Source organism: Panthera uncia, chromosome A2 (assembly GCF_023721935.1).
Source record: "Panthera uncia isolate 11264 chromosome A2, Puncia_PCG_1.0, whole genome shotgun sequence".
Classification (NCBI taxonomy): domain Eukaryota; kingdom Metazoa; phylum Chordata; class Mammalia; order Carnivora; family Felidae; genus Panthera; species Panthera uncia.
Genome location: NC_064816.1, coordinates 143,870,973 through 143,887,079, shown reverse-complemented (window position 1 = coordinate 143,887,079; position 16,107 = coordinate 143,870,973). Strand labels below are relative to the sequence as shown.

The 16,107-nt window shown below is 38.7% G+C and overlaps 1 protein-coding gene and 1 pseudogene across 4 annotated transcripts in view; both read right to left on the bottom strand.

Moving 5' to 3' along the window:
- The window catches only part of EXOC4 (exocyst complex component 4), a 746,462-nt gene that overhangs the window by 465,478 nt on the left and 264,877 nt on the right, over window positions 1-16,107 (bottom strand). The gene's annotated exons all lie outside the window — the stretch shown is intronic.
- Window positions 1,512-1,655, bottom strand: LOC125931191 (uncharacterized; annotated as a pseudogene).

Below are 16,107 nucleotides of genomic sequence, written 5' to 3'. Positions count from 1 at the left end.
CTGAAAGTTACGTCAACTTACACATTTCATCTTATGTTCAAAACTTAAGCTGTTCTCTTATCATTCATGTCCTTTGGACATCATTGACGTCCCCTTCATTCAAGTCCTGTGGCGTGACGGAAAACTCTCGCTTACTTTCTCTTCTTGTACCAAGTATTACACATTTCCCCACATGATTAAGCTTCTCTTCCTTCATCGCCTCACAACTTACTGTCACCTTTTAGTTATCTGAACTCCTTACTGATATACTGACCTTTAAAAAAGTTAAACCTTAGTTAATTATTCTTGGTTCTTTCTCAAAGGGAGTTCCAAATTCATAAAGTTGGTATGTTACTGTTCTTATAGTGCCATTTTCTCCCTCATCTTGAAAACTGGCTCTCTCAAATTTGTTTCCCTAGTTCTTTTTTTCTTTTTTTATTTTCTTAGCTAAAAAATATATCACTAGGGATGCCAGGCTTATCAATGTGAATCATATCATTAGTTAATCTATTCATACCACACACTCAACATTCTTAGAATTCAGACTGTACCTGTTCTTCTATATCAATCTTTCAATGAGCATCTTATAAAATGAAATTGCTTTGAGACACTAATTGGTTCAAAAATTATTATGATCTGCATATTTCTTTATGAGTCCTGTCCCTTCTTATATGCAGAAAAAATTAAGCACTCTTTTCTTTGCATTCCCAAACATCTCTACCATTGAACTGATCACACTTGTTGTGTTATTATTTGTATAATTTGATTTGGAAATCCTATCAATCCTACTAAGCTATAAGGTACCCAGTAAGAGGGTGTGCAGCAAGGTTTCTTGCATATAAATGTACTCGATAAAAATTAGGTGACTTGGTGAGATCACAAATAAAGCAAAATCAAAGCAGAAGTCAAATGATTTTTCCATCATTTATATTTGGATAATTTCCATGTGGATTGAAAATTTGTATGTAAAAAAATTAAACATAAAAGTAATGAAAGAAATAATGAGAAAATTCCTCACATTATAACCTCAGCCAGTAGAACTCTTTTGTAATTGAGTCACAAAGAATCCATAGAAGAAAAGCTTGTTCTACTTAACAGAATAAAAATCAAACATTTCTGATGGCAAAAACTATGGTAAGGAAAGTCAAAAGATCAATAGGAAAAAACTGGAAATTCATATCTCAAAGTGCTCACTTACCTGTTAATGAATCCCTACAAATCAACAAAAAAGGGGGAAAATGAGTTAATTAAAAATTATACAAAATAATATAAATAGGTCACACAAAAAGGAAATATAGAAAGTTCTTAAACATATATATGTGTGTGTTTGTGTGTGTGTGTGTGTGTGTGTGTGTGTGTGTATAGATAGATAGATAGATAGATAGATAGATAAAGTTGAACCTGAGAAGAAAAATACAAATTCAAACTAAAACACTGTTTTCTGTTGCATGTCAGAAAGGGAATGAGTCAAGAGCTTGGTAATATAGTGGATATTGACTGAATATCCATTATATGGATATGGATAAGAATGCAAAGAAATAGTTTCAAACCTAGTTTGGTGAAACTATAAGCTGGCACAACCACCAGGGTGGTCAGTATGACAGTGTCCATTAAATCACAAATGTCATAACCAGTGGGGTCTGCACTTGATCTTAGCCAAAAGGCCGAGAGGCGATACCCAGTGGAGTCTGCAGACTCCTATATTCATAAGAAAAAAATCAGAAACAAGTTGAATACCCATTAACAGAGGAGCAGTTCTCTAACTTATGGTTTATCAGTTCAATGAAATGCTCTCACCATAAAAAGGAAAGAAGAAAGAAAACTCCATGACACATCCAATGAAAACAACCATGTTCAGAACAGTATTTCTAATGCGCTACCACCAATGTAAAGAAGGAATAAAGAATATAGACATATTTGCTTACTTATGCAAAAACTACCCCTGAAGTGGTACTTAAGCAACTAAAGGTATCCGCTGTCTGGGAAAAATGGTAGAGTGGCTGGTCTACGGGGGTCGCAGGGAGATGTTTACCAGGCACACTTTTAAACTTTTGAATTCTGAATCATAAGGGTGTGTTACCTATTTACGTTGACTTTTTCAAAATAGTAAAATCGAAGGCTTTTTTTAGGGCAGCATGGTGTATCAAAGTTTTAAAGAAAGAAAAAAAAGCCAAATGATTTTATTCTCACATCAGTACTTTTTACGGAGTACACAAACACATGTGAAAACTTCCGTTTTTCTTCACATCCTACATGACTCCATAGAGCTGCCCAGATTTGTCATTTAAAATATTCTAAATCTTTAGTCCAATATTATTATATCCATAGAAACATAATTCTCCAGTATAATAAGATTACCTATGCATAATCATAAAATCCTTTAAATCTAGTTTCTTGAAAGCATTTACAATGGCAGGCATCCTTCATTCTTTCCACAAACATTTACTGAGCACCTATTATGTGAAAGACCTTGTTGAAGGCACAAAGGATAAAAGAGAGAAGAAAACAAGCATGGTCCCTGCCCTGCTAGAGCTAATATTCTAGTGGGTAGAAGACCAAGTAATTGAGTTTCAACATGCATCTTTAGTCAATGCATACTGATCATGCATCACGAATAAATGATGTTTCTTGTTAAAAAAAAAAAAAAAAACTTAATTCAGAGGATTGATTTACAATGGTTTAAGAATTTACTCACTAGAAAGAACATTTGAGTGTTGTTAAATCCTAATCCTATTAACGTACATACGACGTGTTAAGTCATGCTGTATGTGTATTCTTCTCTATGACGCTCACAACCACCCTGTGAGATAGGTCCTATTATTGTTTCCACTAGACAGATGAAGAAACTGAGACAAAGATGGGTTAAATACTACCTACCTCTACAGCTCATGAGATAACCACTCTCTTAACACTGCCTCTTGCGTGTCTCTCACTGCTGGTTTCTGACTTCCAGAGAGATTATAGATAAAGCACACAGGAGTTTCAAGTCTAGCCCTTGGCCCTCTTCACTCCAAACCCAAAATATAATTCCTGGCATTAGAAGGCTATAAATCTAAAATTCATGAAAATGTGGCTAAATTAAAATCATGCTAAAAAAATGGAATCTATTATCTTCACTTTCATTCAGGCCAATGCATTTGCATACCTTCATAAATGATACTGAACTCACGTTCTTGTAAAAAATTAAACCATTTGGGCACCCGGGTGGCTCAGTCACTTACGCGTCCGACTTCAGCTCAGGTCACGATCTCACAGTTGGTGAGTTCGAGCCTCACATCGGGCTCTCTGCTGTCAGCACAGAGCCCCCCCCCCCCCCCCCCCCCCCCCCGCCCCCGCCTTGGATCCTCTGTCAACCTTTCTCTCTGAAACCAAACCACCCCCCACCGAAATAAACAAATCATGCCCAAAAGAGTAACTCAGCAGCAAATACAGATAGACAGAGTGGTTGGCGTCAAAGAGAGTGGTCTCAGTGTATAATTAATTCAATTCCTGGCAACCGTGCCTAAACAATTTTCTACCATCACCCAATTTTGCATTCATGTTGAAAGTGTGAGCAAGTATATTTGAACCACTAGGTTTTAAGGCCCAATTTTGCAAGGTCTTCATCTAGTATTGGGTTTGTCTCATTTTTCTAACTGATGTCACTTAGTTTTACCAAATCCATTTCCATGAAAACACAGACAGGAAACACAGACCATGTATCAGACACCTCCCACTCAAACCACACATAACGAGGCTACAGCTGGTGCAGATTCAATTCAACTGTTAAGAGGTGTTTGGAGGAAGCGTTCTAACAGACAAGTGTACTTGTCTTTAGGTTCTTAAAAATAACTAGAGCATCCTAATTGTTCTCTATACAAGCAAACCCATCTGACCCAGGCAACAACAGAAAAGAGGAAATAAAGTGACATATAATGATGGGGAAGCAATGGAGAAATAAAACTGGAAACCTCACAGCCAATAGCAGCTGCAGCTCAACGAAACTCAACGCTTACAGATGTTCATGAGAGAGCTCATTTGCTAATTCTTTAGAAACATACACTTCTTGGGGCACTTGTGTGGCTCAATCAGATCATGACTTTGGCTCACATCATGATCTCACGGTTTGTGAGTTCAAGCCCCCCCTCCGCCCGCCCCCCCCAGTTGGGCTCTCTGCTGTCAGCACGGAGCCCACTTAGGACCCTCTGTCTCCCTCTATCTCTGCCCTTCCCCCGTGTGCTCTTGCTCTCTCTCTCTCTCTCTCTCTCTCTCAAAAATAAGTATTTTTTAAAAAATGACCATCAGTGGCAGAGTTTGACAACCCACCAGTACACATCAAACCAATGCAATTTAACACTCAACCTCCCAAATGCTGACCACAAACAGTCCTCCTTGCCCTGAAACAGCCATTTGAATTTTTTTTTTAAGTGGCACTGAAATGACCACAATGATTTCATCCTCTTCCCATGACTTCATGAGTCACCAGCCTATCCCTGTAGGCCAGCACATTCCTAATAAGTCTATTATTAAAATTAATTAGTACTGAGTTTGGCCACAGGGGGGCTAGCAGCACAAAAATGTGATGACTAACCCCGGGACTAAAAATTAAAAGCTCTTATTAAGAGGCACAAGGATTAGTAAGGACACATTAAGATCCTTTTATTTTAGATTTCATAAGTAACAAGGTCCCAGTATGATACATGAGCCCCATAATGCATTAGTTGTATTATTAGACACTACAATGACTCAATGCCCTCAATCCTTCTTTCAATTTGTTGCCTTAGTACAAAACAAGAATATTTCATCTGTGCTTATCTGAAACTAATTGCAATTTTCCAGCTCTTCACACACTTGCAGAAAACAGCTATGGTTAAACTAAAGCTAATATTTTTCCTAGGTAAGAAAGAACTCTATTTGTCAGGGGTATGCCATAACTGCTGAAGCAATGAGACCTAATAAAAACGACAAGTCTGGAAGTGCCAGATGAATGGGATTTAGAGAACCACGCGAACCAGAAGCACAAGGCTGCAATTTCAGGAAGCAGAGGAACTGAGGAAAACAGAACCCGAGAGTCAGAGAGGCACCGTGAGGCTAATCCAGAGGTCAGGCATGGCCCAGGGAAACTTCTCTCGCTGCCTTCTCCTTGTCTATCATGGCAGCAGAAACCAAACTCTGGGCCTGGGCAGCATGGAAGAGGACAGCAGAGCTGACAGAGAGCAAAAGCACCCTTCACAGAAGCTCAACTATTTTTTAGCAGTTAAAAGCAAACGAGCAAACACAACTGGAGTCATCACTCCAACTCCTGGGCAACGGCCAAGGTAATTCAGTCTCAATGAGTCAAGGAATGGCATTTAAAACTGAGGGAAACCAAGTATAAATTATTTCTAGGATTTCCAGGGCTCTGTCCTGCACTGTACAGGTGGTAGCCAAGTAGAGAGAAAGGCTTCTTAGAAACCCCTTGGGGCGGGGGGGAATGAAGACTTAATTAAGGGGTATTGGGAAATACTGGTTTAAGACGTTATCTCGATATCTCTATATCTCTACCTCGGGTACGAAACTGGGTTTGTACAATTTAAAATATTTCCAATGGTGATTTTCACCTTTTTTGCAAAGACAGGTAGTATTGAATGGCCATCCAAGGCAGATCCAACCTCACTTACCACAACAGAGGCTAAAATGCCAAAGGCTGGCTTTTGTCAACCTTACCTGCATAGAGGGATGGTCAAGTGAGCAGACATAAGGTGAGATTATCTGAAAATGCGTTCCTTTTTCTTTATTTTTTTTAAAGTTTATTTATTTTGAGAGAGAGAGTGAGAGAGCAGGAGAGGTGCAGAGAATCCCAAGCAGGTTCCACACTGTCTAGCGCAGAGCCCGATGTGGGGCTCGAACTCACAAAACATGAGATCATGACCTGAGCCGAAATCAAGAGTCAGACACTCAACTGACTGAGCTACCCAGGTGCCTCAGAGCCTTCCTTTTTCTAACAAAGGGACAAACCGATGCATCCCATCCCTTACCCTCTTGCCTCAAACATGAATATAATGACTGCATTGCGGCAGCCATCTTGTGACCACCTGAGAAAAGCCTCACTGTACAGAATTAGCTCTGATTTCATTGCATCACTGAACCAACCGCCTATCTCCAGACTTTTTATGTGAATAATAAACTCCTACAATCATCAGGTTTCCTGTTATGTACAACTGATTGCATTCTGAACTGATACCAGTGCCATTTCTATATCCTAAAATTCAACCCCTGTGCAAGGAAGATGCAACCCCATCATGTACGTCAATGTAAATAGTTATTTCTGAGTGGCAGGACTATAGGAAACCTTTATTTTCTTCCTTTACTTACATGTGTTCCTAAATTATAATTATTCCATGAAGCTTTATTTGGTTAAGGAGAAATCGCAAATATTCATTTGACACTAATACAGCCATGTAAGATACTTTAACATAAAGAGACAGGTTGAAAAAAAATGGAGTTATACCATGATTCTAGAAAGTAAGTCTCAGAATAAGAAGCCAATTCTGAGCTTATATATCTATGTATTCAATATATTCCCATCAAAAAAGAGATGTGTAATAGAACCTGACATGCTAATTCTCAATTTCATCTGGAAGAACAAACACCAGCCAATAATATTTTCTAAAGGATAAAAATAGAAAGTACTTGTCCTACTGGTTTCTAAGGACAACAGCACACCACACTGAACTGGAACAGGCACAGGCCAATAGCTAAATTATAATTTCTAGAGAGCCCAGAACCATACCCATGTACCTAAGCTACAGCAGGCAGGCATCTAAGGATGCCTTTTACTAGTCACTACACTTTTATCCCTGTGGTTCTGGTTGGGGCTGACCATGTTCTTGCATGACTTCATTTCTAGGATACCATGAAGGGTAGCTGACCCAAACTGAGATTTTTGGACTGAAGAGCAAAAGAATCAGTCTCTTTCTGGGTAGATGAAAAGCCCAGGAACCACTTACAAAAGGATGGTCTACAGCAGGAAGTTAAGAATGAAACCAACTTGTAGACAGGAAGATGAGAAATGGAGAGAAAGAAAGAGAGAAAGCGGATGAAAACATGATGGCATCTGAGTCCCCAAGTCATAGCTGTTTTTCCAGGGAAGGGTTATTTTAAAAAGGTTAAAAACCAATAAGCTATAAAGGAAGAAATAGATAGAATTAATGACATAAATCCTTAAACTTTTGCATAATGATAGATATTGCACACAAGGTTTAAAAAATGAGCAACAAACTGAGAGAAAATAATTTTGTCGTATTTAATGAAAAAGGATATCCAGAATATATACAAGTAGAGAAGTAGAGAATATATCCAGAAGTAGAGAAAAACGGTCAAGAGATAAGAATCTGACAATTTGGGGAAAAAGGAAAATAGAAACACATACCAAATGCAAACCAAAGCTGAGGGTAATTGGCTGAACTGCTTAAAATCAGATACACATTTTATATAATTACTGTGTATTATCATACATTTCTCCTCATGAGCCCTTCAGGCTTAAAATAGCAGAGAGGGCTAACATGGCCAGTCTTATGGGATCCCGGAGGCACCCTAGCTGGGTACAGAATTTCATTCTTCCAGCCCTCATACATCTCTTAGAGGCCGCCACCAGGAGCATTCTCCTTCTGAGCAGCTGAAAGTTTAGCAGATGACAGGAACAAGTATCAACAGCGTTAACTCTCAGACATCTTAAATGATCAGGATCCCATTACATACAATTTCCATCTTTTCTCTCTTCAGTGAATACATACATCTATGTCCATGGGGACTATCAGAAAAACATAAAACATTAATTCCTTTAAAACTGAAAAAAGAGAATAGGAAAGAGATTTAAAGAATACATGTAACATTTGTTTGTAGTTTCCAAAATTATTGTCCTACCATTAAAAGCAGGGAGGTGTCAGCTTAAACACATTTTTCCCATTAAGTAGTCAATATCTACCCACCCACCCCAAAATACCTCAGGTATTTTATGAACTTAAAAGAAACGACTGTTCATACATCTAATTGAAGACATTGATTATTATGAAGTTATAACTAAAACCTGAAATACAAAATATGCAATAACTTAATTTTAAGTTATACCTGAACTCTCAGAAGCCACAATTCTAACTAACACTTTTATTAGATTTCCCTTTTACACATTTCCTGGGAACCACATTTATAACAGATTCCAGGACAAAAATGTTTTTACTAAAAAAAGAAAGAAGAGAACCAAAATGTCAGCTAACATTTCCTTTCAGGAAGCATCTTACTGTGGGTGTTATAACAGGCATATTTCGGCTTTGATCAAGGAATAAAAAGCAGATGAATTAACAAACATATGACATAGGTCAGAAACAACGCGTGAGGGGAAAACACTTACCACACTAATTCCCCATGCGTGTGCTCTTTTAAGTACAATGAAAAATGGACTGCTGGATTTGAGCAGTTAGTATCAGGAGAATTTTCTTTACTATTCACATCTTGACAGGTTCTAACGGTACAAATCTAGTAACTATTTATTTAAAGTAAAATTCTAGTTTTTTTTATAAGCTCGTGAAAAATGGAAAGCTTTATTTTAAAACCGAATCACGAACACTGGACTCATGAAATCCGTAGGCCATTTATAGAATGCATATGGCATGTATCAATTAACTGACAGAGAATCAATATGCAACTTAGGATTTTTGTGTTTGCTGTAGTTGGGAAGGAGGAGAGGAGGCCAGGTGGTACTTAAAAGAGTGTGATACCTACAACGTTCGAAGAAAAAGGAGTTGAAGAAAAGCTGTATAATTTAGTTGAAGGGATGAGTATGTGTCTCCGTGGTCAAACACCCCAGTCACCTGCTCTAGGTTAGCTGCTGTTTTCTGAAGAGCTCAGTGGCCAAGATGCTGCTGGGGCTGCTGAGGTGAGAGGCACTCAGATTCCAAAGAAAGCCCACCCTCTACCGAACCATGTAATGTCTCCGACTTAACTCCGTTCATACTCACTCATTGCGGAAACACGTGGGAACAGAAAGGATCAACGAAAGACCTGGGCAGGAAACCCAACCCTGGCCTTGGATACGGGGAAGGTTCCCTGGCTTGCTTGGCTTCCTCTCTTTTCACTTCTACTTCACTGTGGATTATCCAGAGACAAAGTCCTTAGTCCTCTGCTCTTGAAAATACCTACGGCTTCAGCATTTCATTCATCATTTCCACTGATACCCACCCAAACCACTCCATTGGTGTCTCCTTTTCCTCACATCCAGCCCCATGATCCTTCCTAAAGTGGTTAATTCTCCTCAGACCCGCTTTGTAGGTCTCCAGCATCTAAGCCTAAGTGCCCATCTTAAATGCCAAAATTCATCCTTTACATGGTATTTATTTTGTTTCTTTAAAAAGCTGATATGGCATATTCCATCGACTATAAAGTTGGAACCTGACTACTCTCTTCCCGGTCAGGGTGGGAGTCATGAATTTGGCAGTGACACAGGGACAGAAGATGGAGGGGAACAATAAGGAACTGGACACTAAAATCAAGTTCATCTTAACAAAATGAGATGGAAAAAGTAGGGCAAGAAATCTCTTCTCAAAATAAGAAGAATTAACTCTAGATATGTATGGAAATTCCATTTAGGATAAGAATCAGCGACAGGAAACAGCCAGAAGGGACTATTTGTACTGAAATACAAGCCATTAACTTGAGCCAAGCTAACAGCAAATGACTGCACTGGCAACTGCTGGCTGCAGATAATTAGTTTAGAACCTATTTTAACATGAATATTTTATCATGCAGCACAAAACTCGTTATGGAGAAGAATTAGAGAGCCAGGACGTCTGAAAGCTCTGGAGAGGTGATCTGTCAGCTCCCAATAAAGAGCCTTCTAGGAGAAAGCAGGTTTAGTGATTCAGCAAGACTGGATTTCATTAAAGTTACAGCAATCCATTAGGAACATTCTGGCGATGGAGAGCACTGGTACCAAGTTACCCTGCAACAGCATCACTATGGGCACCAAGTGACAGGAAAAATGAAGTCCGTGAAAAGCCACCTCAGGTGTAACAATTTTCTCAGTGAGGTACACATCCTGTTTCTGTCAGCAGCAACCTAATTTGCCTGGCCAATTCTTTCATAAGAGCCTAGCTACCTTATATGTTTACGTATATAAAAGGTGAAACATTCAACATTTTGAAAATTTAAAAAACTGCATTTTGCCAGCTATGTAGAAGTGTCATGCCATTATTTTTACTTCAAAAACAGTTGCGTATAGAGTGTGTGTGATCATAGTTAACAACCACTGGTAACAGTCTTCTGTGCATTATCTATTTAATCCTCAGAATTTACCCTATGATATAGGTAACCACTGTTGTCCTTGTTTTGGAGATGACAAAATACCAATGTGATGTCAAGTATTTGTCTAAATTCATGAAGCTGAAGGAACAAAGAGCAGTCTGGGGCACCTGGGTGGCTCAGTACCCTGAGTGTCTGACTCTTGATTTCATGATCCCGGGGTCATGAGCCCGGTGTCAGGTTCCATGCTAAGCACGGAGCCTGCTTAGGATTTTCTCTCTCCCTTTGCCCCTCACCCTCTCTCCCCTGCTTGCCCTCTCTCTCTCTAAAATAAAAATATACATACATACATATATCTGGCAGTCTGATTCTAAAGTCTGTGTTCTAGGTGTATTTCATGGGACCTTAGGGCTTCTGAATATAAAGCTGTTTCATAGAAAAAATTAATGTCTGTAAATTTTATTGTAAAAATAAAATAAAAATAGGGGCATATAGGTATTACTCAAAAAAGAAAACTCTAGTGAGGAAATAAATACACCTAAAAATAAATTATAGGTATCTTTGAGGGTGAGACATGAAATGTCTTGCCTGGGAAAAGAGTTAACACATAGCTAATGTACTACCATCTTCTTAACCACTGCACAGTCAGTGACCGGCAAAGAAAAAAGGTATTTTAATCACTGCTATTTTGGGGTATCTGGGTGGCTCAGTCGGTTGAGCGTCCGACCTCGGCTCAGGCCATGATCTCGTGGTTTGTGAGTTTGAGCCCCGCGTCGGGCTCTGTGATGATGGCTCAGAGCCTGGGGCCTGCTTCAGATTCTGTGTCTCCTCTCTCTGTCCCTCCCCCACTTGTGCTCTGACTCTTTCTGCCTCTCAAAAAAAAAAAAAAAAAAAAATGTAATCATTGCTACTTTTTCAATCTATCCAGACACTTTACTCTCTGCAAAGAACAGGCAAATCTCCACAGCTCCCTAAGCTGATGGAGACTCAATAAATATTTGTTCATTGTTATTTAGATAAATAACTTGCCCAGGCCATTCTGTGTTACAGGAATTAATCCATACCCAGGGGCATTACAGGCTAGATTCAACTTTCCAATAACTTCTAATCCACTGCTTTCCCAAATATTTTCCATCCATAGCAACGTTTTAGAGGTTTCTATATATTTTACGCATACTGCTATACATAAGGGGAGCTAGAAGATGGAGAATCTTATGCTCGCTAATCTGTCATTTTTTAATTGAAGTATAATTAACATACAGCGTTACACTGCTTTCAGGTGTATAAGGATTCAGCAATTCTATACATTTCTCAGTGCTCATCAAGGTTAAGTGTACTCTTAATTCCCTTTATTTACCCATTTCCCTACCACCTCCCCTCTGGCAACCACCAGTTTGCTCTCAGTTAACCCATCTTTTGATTCTATAAACATTTACTGCTTGTAAGTTGCAAGGCACAAGGTGCTAAAAAAATTAGTAAGACAGGATTCTTGCCCATAAGGATCTCACAGTCAAGTTGGGGAGACAAATGTATAAATAAAAAAATTGTAATACAATGTGATGATTATTAATATATAAGGAACTAGTGAAATAAGAAAGAGAAGACATTAGACTCTAAGAGGTCAGGTAGGGCTCTATGGATGAAAACTGACACACAGAATGATAGGCAGACCTGGGACAAGAGCAGATTCAAGTACATTAAGAAAGAAAAAATGACAATGGAGACCAAGTCTAAAACCTGAAACATGCTCTGTGATTAAAATCCTGATGTATGGTAATTTTATTAGAGAAAAGTCAGTTTGGTTGTATTTTGAAGCACACATCAGGCAGAGTGGTTAGATACTAACCTAGCACCAGATGAAGGTTGAAGGACAGAAGCAATGAACTTCTCTACCAGAGATCAACTTATTTTGATATTGACAAAAATTATAACATTTCTATTTTCGGAGCAGCAAGCTTAGGAACCTAGAATTTAAACATATTTCAAGATTCTTCTTGCCCAAAACTTATTAACAATAAAGACTTCTAGAGAATAGTATTTCATCACCAAACGCTAAAGCTTAAAGTTTGATCAACCTATGGTAATACAGTCTATAAAATTTTATAGCTTTAAGGAATTGGCCTGGGCTGCATTCCTACAGATATTAACATGGAATAAGTATGACCTGAGAGAAGCTGACATTCAAATATCTCAATTTATGTAACAGGTAACCCGAAATTTTTCAATGTACAATTGAATTTTCAATTTCAAGATAGCTTACTTCTGCATTCCTCTAAACAGCACATTTCCCAAGGAATTTACATTGTAAGATTTAAAATTTGTATTACTTCATTTTATAAAATAGGAATATTTATAGATCTACATAACATCTACTTACTAGGTAAAACAAAGTTTAAGCACCATAGAATAGACATGGGTGGTAGCACGAGGCACTGGTGACATGCTACCATCGAGTTAAAAACCTACCACAACTTTAGATTTTCCAACAGCAAAATAAACCCTGTGATCACCTCTCACCATGCTGGGAACATGGAAAATCTAGCTGGGTCATACTGACTTGCCCTGGTCGTCATCCCTTATTCCTGGCTCCCCTTATCTACTCCATTTCTATTAAAGAAAATTTGGGTCTGGTAGAGTCCGGAAGATACTTAAAGGCCGAAAATCATACTTGAGATGGACTTTGGAAGACAGACTTTATTGAGTGAGTACAAATTGGGTTTAAATTGAGAAAGGGTTCAAGGTAGAACTAACTAACAGCACGTGCAAAGGCACCAGGGGTGGCAAGTATAAAGAGCCGGAATGTTCAGGGAATGCAAAGAGAGGAAGAAGTACAAAAAGAAAGCAGCAACTGGAAGAGTAGACAGGTGGCATATTGAAGTCTTGAAAAGGAAAGCAACGTATTTATAATATTATTTGAAGACCACTCAACGCAGTCCACAAAAGCAGAGGGAATTTCTTTAATAGAAGACAGATGTAGTCCAAGTGCGAGGCAGCAAAAGGCCTGAATCAACTGGGGCCATGGGAATGGGAAAATATGAATTACAGACATACTGTGATTTAATAATACCTTTTACATGTATATCATACTTTATAAAAACTACTTTCTATCCATTGTATTTGATTCTCATGATAATCCTGTAAAGTTAAGTAGGATATAGAATACTGTCTGTACCTTATCAATAATGACTCCGTGCCTGAGATGTGGTCACCTGCCTGCTATTAAATGGCAAAGACAGTATTAGAGCTCAGTGCACGTCAACCCAAGGACCCTTCAACTATACAAAAAAAGCAAAGAGATCAGACATGAAGAAGGGTAAGTTCTGTTCCTTCCTTTGTTATCTCAAACATATTTTGTTCAAAAGATTTCTTAATTTTTGAAGAAGGTAAACAAGATGTGCCTTGAATTCATAAATACCTAAGATACCATGAATACCATAAGAAAAAATTATGTTTTCTTATCAAGAAAATATGGTGTTTAGTGCTTCACACCAGACAGCGTGTAACAGGCTATGAATACCATGGTGGATACATTCATGTGGGCTGACTGGGCTGACTGTATTGATTAGATGCATATGATCAGTTCTACCACCAGTCCCAACTAGAGATACTCCTCCCTCCAAGCCCATTCCAAGTAACCATTGAGTCTCAGGAATAACTAACCCTGCGGGTGTCAGTGGTGGGAAGGAGGTAATTCCTAGTGTATCTGGCTTTTGAAAGAATTTCAAATATCAATAATAATGCCTCAATTTCCCTAACATGTGGGTATCAATAAAAATACCCCCAGTTAGGGGTGCTGGGTGGCTCAGTCGGCTGAGCGTCCGACTTCGGCTCAGGTCACAATCTCACAGTTCACGAGTTCAAGTCCCACATCAGGCTCTGTGCTGACAGCTCGGAGCCTGGAGCCTGTTTCGGATTCTGCGTCTCCCTCTCTCTCTGCCCCCACCCCCTGCCTTGCTCCGCTATGTCTCTACCTCTCAAAACTAGACAAACATTAAAAAAAAATTTTAATACCCCCAGTTAAAAGTCTCAGATGTTTGCTAAACTGTAAACAAGAAGTACCTTTTTGTTTTTACATGACAACAGTAACACAGACATCCTCAATGATTTCTGCCCTATTAAAACACCTGCTTTGAAGAAAAGCTAAAACATTTAAGACGCGATGTAAAACAATGCTAGCTGACATATAAACCAGTAACTCTGTCTGGAGCTTAGAGAGGCATTTATATGAGGTCTGAAACCAGGTTCAATGAAGTTGTTTTTTTTTTTTTCCATCTCTGAAATCAAGGTTCTTAATGATATAAAACAACCGCAATATCATGCAGTCAGAATGCAACTAATTTTATTACTTTTTATATTCAATCAAAATGCCAAATGCTATTCACAACACCATTATCCCTGAACCATGAAAACATGTTTAAATTCATTATTATTATTATTACATTTAAGGATGTCCAAAATGATCTAACTCTATCTTCTCTAAAGACTCACTAAGATAAAAAAAAAAATTAATTTTCCTCTCCACTCCCCAAGTCAGAAATGGATACGCTGCTCCCTGCTGTTAATGAGGTAATAGAAACCCCACTACTATAGCACTAATGCACTTACTTAATGAATTATTTTTTTTCTTGGTAATTACTGTAATAACAGTAACTCATCCCAAACTTCAGCATTTTAACACTGGCATATTATTTCCATTTCCATATTTAGTCTGCTTACCTCTTGGACAAATTTAAATGAATGAAAAGCAGCTAGATTACAGGTGGGAAGGACCCCAAAAGAAATACCATATGGAGATCCATATGCTTTGGCCCTTTATCAGCATGTGACAGAATCCTGGAATATAGCTTCAGAATAACTGACATCCTCTATGTATCAATTCTCTGTACTGGTGCTCTAGAACGTTCACATTTTAAACCTTATGCTAACATATTCTCTAACTACTGAAGGCAGTAAATCAAAATGCACAGCCGTTACTTTTCTCCTTCCAAAAAAGTAAACAGAGCAATTTCAAAACAACTCAAATTACAAAAACATTATCTCCCTATCCTCTTCATGCAGTAAAATTGTAAGATGAACCTTTCTTTCTGAAGAAAAACCTGGAAAAAAAAAATCAAACGTCAAATTACGGCAGTGTGGTTGATGTGTGCAAAATGGAAGCATCTCTCACCTAGCAAAAGTCACATAGCAACAGCCTGATGTGTTAGGAAGCATGCTTTCGTCACATTTTTCATTATAAAATGATCAGAAACCCCCTCTCTGAGGGGTAATTTATCAGTCATGGTTCAAGCAGAGAAAGAGTATCAGTAGGAGATAAAGGTGAAGAGATTACAAGGAAGTGACTGGGGGCTGGCTAGGCAAGTCGGAGACCCACAGGGCAGGCTCTCCAGGAAGGGCAGGGGCTCCCTCTCGGGAGCCCATGGACAGAATTCCTTCTTCAAAGAGGTAGGGCAGCTCTGCTTTTAAGGCCTCTTGCTGGTGGAATCGGGCCCACCCATATTACCTAGGATCCCCCACGCTTCAAAGTCAACTGGTGATGGACTTTAATCATAGCTACAAAACTCCTTCACAGCAACAGCTAGATTAGTGTTGTATTGAACTAACTAGGGACTGTAGCCTAACCAAGCTGACACCTCAAAAAGATCATCACAGGTAATCATCTGGAAGCTAGCACGAGTCCCTCACCTGCGGGGTTAAGGCACAGTGGACGTCACACATACAGTTCTGTCGGCTAAATTTGAAAGCTTATGCTTTTTTAACCCATACAAAATGGATGCTACAATACAAAAAGCCTTAATGATGCTGCTGGCGGTAATAACAGTCAGGCCATCACTCTTAAACAAGGCTCATGTCATTAACTACTAGAAATTGCTCAAA